Genomic DNA, 4,890 nt, shown 5'->3' with positions numbered 1-4,890 from the left:
TCGATGTAAGAATCTTCCTAGAAGTGATCACATTTCTGGATAAGGCAGCAAATTGGTTGAAAGCTGACAGAACGTGGCAATACTGAATAAGATTTGAGAAGCAGATGACAGTCGTAGTACCAAAGATGTATTGTGACTGATTTCTTAATGCTGTTCATGCTTGCTTTATAAATTCAGATCTGCATTGTGCAGATCTGCAACAGGCAACAAGTACATAACACAGAAATTACATGGGATTTAGACACTGAAGTAAAAACTTGTAACATGCAACAGCGACATTCTGCTGCCACACCATACTGGAGGCACTAAGGCATAAATGGATGCTAAAGTTTAGTTTTTAACAGGAAAGTCTTCTAGGTTTCTTCTAGCCACCCTGCTTGAAAGGGCTTAATCTAGCAGGTGTTTGCATTGCACATTTAGCTCCTACGAAACTCTGATAGTTGATTCAAAGCACAGATGAAGCAGGTGTCTGCTGCTTTATCTACAGTCTTCTGGTGAAGGGCACAAAACCAGAATGGGGCAGCCTGGGCTTCCTTCCCGAACTGATCCTGCGGGGGCTGCCCACAGGCAGCAGTTCTTCAAGAACTGCTCCCACACGGCTCCGTACCACGGGGTCCATCACCCAGGATCAAACTGCTGCAGCAGGGTGGCAGCTCCCCCCCAGACCCCCAGCTCCTGCATGGGCTCCTCTCCACAGGCTGCAGGCTTTTATCTGACACAGGGCAGCTTCTGGACTCTTCTCTCAGAGGCCACCCTTGCAGACCCCTGCTACTAAAACCTTGCCACATAAACCCAACACAGATGCAAATTAAACAGCAGCAGGAAGAATGGTTTACCACACGGGAATAAAGTGAACCAGCCAGGCCTGTCTTTGAAAGATTGGGAGAGCTTTATCCCTTACTTGCTCTGCCTACATCTCAAATTATGACAGCGTGCTCATGCAGAAACGCATGGAATTCTCCATGCTCAGCACAGTGAGTAAGACATATTTCACAATTAATGCTGACCTGACGCAAGTTAGGTGCCATTACAAAGGAACTTAGAACTGGCATCCAAATTCAGTACATCTGTAGATAAAAGAGCGTCCTCAAAGAAAGACATCTCAAGTATGTCTCTTTTCTGAGGAAGGTAAAGATTACTTTTCTTTCAGAGAAAATAGTATGGAATTAACCACAAATTTAATAGTTAATTTGTATACATTCCTGGAAATGTCAGTATTGAGTACATATTTTTAGACAAATTTTTTTGAGGCTAGTACCCTATTAAAGTCACATTTTTGCATCACCTAACACATCCAGTCTCCAACCAGTTCTCAGACGTGAAAGCCTCATGAAAGCCTTTCCATTACAGATATATTGTGTCTGTGCATGGCGTGTGCCATGGCAATGAAATAAATATGTATCTTCCTGGGGGAATTTTTTCGTAACCTTCTAAGTTCAAACTTAGCCTTACTACTTATTGAGGCTTCCTTCCAATCTGGATAATGGCTGAGTGACACGTTTCAGTAAGTTTACTTGCAGCTGTCTGTTGTGTCTGGCAGAGAACATCTCATGGCTCAGCTAGGAAGGTGGCTGGGGCTTTGATGGGATGCTAATTTTTTATTTAAAATAAGCAAACAAAACACATGAAGGAATTTATGTAATATTTAAACAAGGTTTTATGTGTTCGTAAATACCAGCCAAATCACCTTTGGTGTCAATAGATGAAGGTAAGGGATATAATTGTCCCACTACATAGAGCAGGGAAGTTTGGAACCAGCAGATCAACAGTAATATTCACCAGCCGTAGAGCTGAACCCCCATACACATTTGTAGCAGCCCGTTGATCCTTTGTCCTTTATGACTTCACAGAACCTGCACCTCCAACTAGCTTTGAAGTAGGTCCTTCAGTGTGGATTTAAGTACTCAGTTCAGACTACTAGTTAGCTACAAAAGTTGAACAAAACAAGCAATTAACATGGCTGAAATCAAAGCTCAGGGCTGTTTGTTCATTAGTCCTGTAAGTTATGCTATGACTAGAGGGCGTTTATGAGAATAAACAAACTATTATACTGTAAGAATAAATGAACCATTTAATCCATAAAACTTGTCTAAGTATACTTCTGCACTAATGCAGCCTTGCAGCAAATACACCATAAAGAATGCATTGTATTATTTTTCAGGCAGGAAAGTTGTTGAGACGGGTGCTTACCAAAAGCAGAAGAAACCCGCACCACAGTTAATGTGGAAACAGTTTGAGACCTGCTGCTCCACCTGGACTGTCACAAGTCCATGGGGCCAGATGGGATGCAGCTGAGGGTGGATGTGACTGCTGGGCCGCTTTCCAACATCTATCAGCAGTCATGGTCATCCAGAGAGGTCCTGGCTGACTGGAGACTTGCTAAGGTGATGCCCATCAATAAGAAGGGTTGTAAGGGGAACTACAGGCCTGTCAGCCTGACCTGGGTGCCAGGAAAGGTGATGGAACAGATCATCTTGAGTGCAGTCATACAACTTACGTGGGACAACCAGGGGATCAGGCCCAGTCAGCCCAGGTTCATGAAAGGCAAGTCCTGCCTGACCAACCTCATCTCCTTCTATGACAGGGCGACCCGCCTGGTGGATGAGGGAGAAGTTGTTGATGTAGTCTACCCAGACTTCAGCAAGGCCTTTGACACGGTCTCCCATAGTAGTCTCCTGGAGAAGCTGGCAGCCCATGGCTTGGACAGGTACACTCTGTGCTGGGTTAAAAACTGGCTGGACGGCTGAGCCCAGAGTGGTGGTGAACGGAGTGAAACCAGCTGGCAACGGTCACCAGTGGTGTTCCCCTGGGGTTGGTGGTGGGGCCCGTCCTCTTTGATATCTTTATTGATGATTTGGATGAGGGAATTGAGTGCAGGGAATTGAGTAAGTTTGCAGACGACACCAAGCTGTGGAGAAGTGTTGATCTGCTGGAGGGTAGGAAGGCCCTGCAGAGAGACCTGGACAGGGTGGGTCGAAGGGCAGAGGACAATGGGATGAGGTTCAACATGGCCAAGTGCCGGGTCCTGCACTTTGGTCACAACAACCCCACGTAGCACTACAGACTTGGGGCAGAGTGGCTGGAAAGCTGTGCAGAGGAAAAGGATCTGGGGGTGCTGGTTGATGCTCGCCTGAACATGAGCCAGCAGAGTGCCCAGGTGCCCGAGAAGGCCAATGGCATCCTGGCTTGTGTCAGGAATAGTGCAGCCAGCAGGAGCAGGGAGGTGATCGTCCCCCTGTACTCTGCTCTGGTGAGGCCGCACCTCAAGTGCTGTGTTCAGCTTTGGGCCCCTCGCTACAAGAAGGACATGGAGGCCCTGGAGCGTGTCCGGAGAAAGGCTACGAAGCTGGTGAAGGGCCTGGAGCACAAGTCCTGTGAGGAGCAGCTGAGGGAGCTGGGGTTGTACCTAAAGGGGGCCTACAAGAAAGCTGGAGAGGGACTCTTTGTCAGGGGAAAATGACAGAACAGGGGATTTTTTATTATTATTATTATTATTATTTTTTTTTTTTAAAAAAAGAAAATGGAGATTTAAATATGTAAGGAAGAAATTCTTTACAACAGTGGCAAGGCACTGAACAAGGTTGAAGCTGTGGATGCCCCATCCCTGGAGGTGCTCAAGGCCAGGCTGGACGTGTCTTTGGGCAGCCTGGTCTAGTGAGGGGTTTCCCTGCCCATGGCAGGGGGGTTGAAACTAGATGATTCTTGAGGGTCCCTTCCAACCCAAACCATCCTGTGATTTAACGTAGTAGTTTTTATTTTGCGACACCAGGTTAATGGAATCACTCTGCAGGAAGCAGTGTTTTAAGTCAGTGCTTAGGAAAACACTTTACATCCAAAGGAACACTTCTTGGACACAGACCTTTATTTTAATTTTCTGGTGCCTGCTAAGCACACCGCCCTCCGTACCGTCTCCGGGTATCAATCAACCCCATTACTCCGGCCCTGTGTGAGGAACCACCACCCCCGAGCCCCGTGAGGCGATGGCTGAGCACACCGCCCGCCGGGCAGGCCTGACGGGGGATTTTCCCCTCTCGCCGGCAGTTCCCGCCCAGCCCAGCCCGCCCCGCCTCCGCCCGCCCGCGGGCTGCTGGCGCGGAGCGGCGACAGCGGGGCCGGGCCGTGCCACAGGCGCCTCACGCCTCGCGCGGCCCCGCCGCACGGACCTCACGGGCCTCACGTCCCCCTGCAGCCGCCACGCGCACCGCCCTCCCCGCCCCTCATTGGCCCGCGCCCCGGCCGGGCCTTCCTGCCATTGGTGGGAGCGCGCGGTGCACGGGCTCGGCACGCTCCTCGGCCGCCGTTCCGCGGCGGGCGGGGCGTGGACAGCGGCGGAGCCAATGGGAGCGCGGCGGGGGCGGGGCCCGCGGCCGGGCCTGGGCAGGGGGCGGCTCGTGAGGTAAACGGCAGCGCGGGCCCGGCCGGGAGCGGGCTGAGGGGAGCGGGCTGAGGTGGCGGCGGGCCGCGGCCGGGTGAGCGCTGAGGGGTCGGGCTGAGGGGTGATGGGGAGGGGAAGGGGAAAGAGAAGGCAAGGCAAGGCAAGGCAAGGCAAGGGAAGGGACCTGCGTGGTTTGTGCCTCTCAGAGCCCGTCTGCCAGGTGTCCGCCTGACCCTGGGCAGTCCCCGGAATAAATGCTCAGCCTTCAGCCGTGCCGCGTAAATTTGCTGGTCTAGCCTTTATTTTTCTTCTCCTCCGGGAAGGTTCCTGCTTGAAGGTGGTTATAAAGTAAATATTTGCTTTGCCGAGCTTGCTTGTGGCAGAAATGGAGGAGGAGAAAGGAAAACCATGAGACCTCCAGCCTCGGTAATGTATCTGAGGGAATAATCATGCTTTTCACGGACTTGTGGAGCCTCTGTAACAAAGTCATCGGGGATTAATGGGCTGGTGCATAG

General features: G+C 50.9%; 1 protein-coding gene across 3 annotated transcripts in view; it reads left to right on the top strand.

Moving 5' to 3' along the window:
- The first annotated feature begins 819 nt into the window (after nucleotides 1-819).
- The window catches only part of COQ8A (coenzyme Q8A), a 42,441-nt gene continuing 38,370 nt past the window's right edge, over nucleotides 820-4,890 (top strand). The window contains exon 1 of one of the 3 annotated variants that reach the window (XM_035322101.1): nucleotides 820-830. The gene's annotated coding sequence lies outside the window, so the exon portion shown is untranslated. Of the gene's footprint in view, nucleotides 831-4,372; nucleotides 4,397-4,432; nucleotides 4,470-4,890 lie in introns of those variants that run through there. The other 2 variants (XM_035322100.1, XM_035322099.1) reach the window with 2 other exon arrangements.

The sequence above is a fragment of the Oxyura jamaicensis genome, chromosome 3, assembly GCF_011077185.1.
Source record: "Oxyura jamaicensis isolate SHBP4307 breed ruddy duck chromosome 3, BPBGC_Ojam_1.0, whole genome shotgun sequence".
In the NCBI taxonomy this organism is placed as follows: Eukaryota; Metazoa; Chordata; class Aves; order Anseriformes; family Anatidae; genus Oxyura; species Oxyura jamaicensis.
The sequence above is the reverse complement of the archived record's forward strand: the minus strand, read 5'-3'. Positions and strand labels throughout refer to the sequence as shown.